The sequence below is a fragment of the Branchiostoma floridae genome, chromosome 10 (assembly GCF_000003815.2).
Source record: "Branchiostoma floridae strain S238N-H82 chromosome 10, Bfl_VNyyK, whole genome shotgun sequence".
NCBI lineage: Eukaryota > Metazoa > Chordata > Leptocardii > Amphioxiformes > Branchiostomatidae > Branchiostoma > Branchiostoma floridae.
In genome coordinates, this window is record NC_049988.1 from 4,951,582 (window position 1) to 4,952,635 (window position 1,054).

Consider the following 1,054-nt stretch of genomic DNA (forward strand, 5'->3'; position numbering starts at 1 on the left):
GTTTTGAAATGGACAATAGATAAATCCTAGTCATCACGCTCAACTGCTTCTTAGGTCATGTTGATTTGATTATAAATTGTAAAGTTTAATGCAAATCCTTGCCCGTGGGCTAATTGAAGGTAACATAAGAGATTCAAACAGTGTAAAAACAATATCACAAGTGTATACTCTAGTCTAAAGCTAGTGAAAGCTAACTCTAGATCCTGGGTTATTGGGTTCGACTCCTTTTTCAAAGACAGTGGAAGACGAAAGATCCCACCTATTCTATTCTGTGTGGGTTTTGTGATTATATCGATGACATCTGCGCATGCATCAATTTTCGTCCGTTTCTAAATACGTTTTGATATGTTGTAAAGGGCAAACATTGGAAAGCGGATATTAATTCTAAATTCAATTCTAAAATGAAAGAAGAGGATGTGAAAGAACAAAAATGAAGACTTTATAGTAATTTTGGCAACTTTGATTTCATAAATAAGGCACATGTTACTTGCAAAACTTTTTTTCTTATTTTTTCGAACGTTCACATTAATTTTGTGGTTCGCTAAAGATATCATTCATATAATAAATCAACATGGTCTTAGCTCAAGCTCATTTATCAACAGTACCCCTGGTGTGTTAGGTTGATCTAGATCTCCAATCAGATGTAGGGGTCAATTATCATAACTTTATTTGACAGGTATACACCACAGTTATGGCAGGCAGTCATAATACGCAACAATTCTCTTCCTAACATCTGCTTGAAGATTATCACCCAACCTTATAATGGTGTATAAATATGCAACGCAGCAAATATACATACTCAAGTCCCTTTATGTCTAGAAAGCATATGTGAACTTTGTAATCCTGTTCCGAAAATAATGTTTATATCTGTGAATTAGACAGCAAGAAGGTTTCATTTATATAGGGATATATTCATGACTATATTAAACTAAATCATTTTTCCATTGTTATTTTATCAATTGTGCAGAATTATGAATCCTGCTTATTTCCAATCACAATGAAGATAACACATCTGTCATGATCCTACATTCACAGACAGCTGAGCTTACTTTGC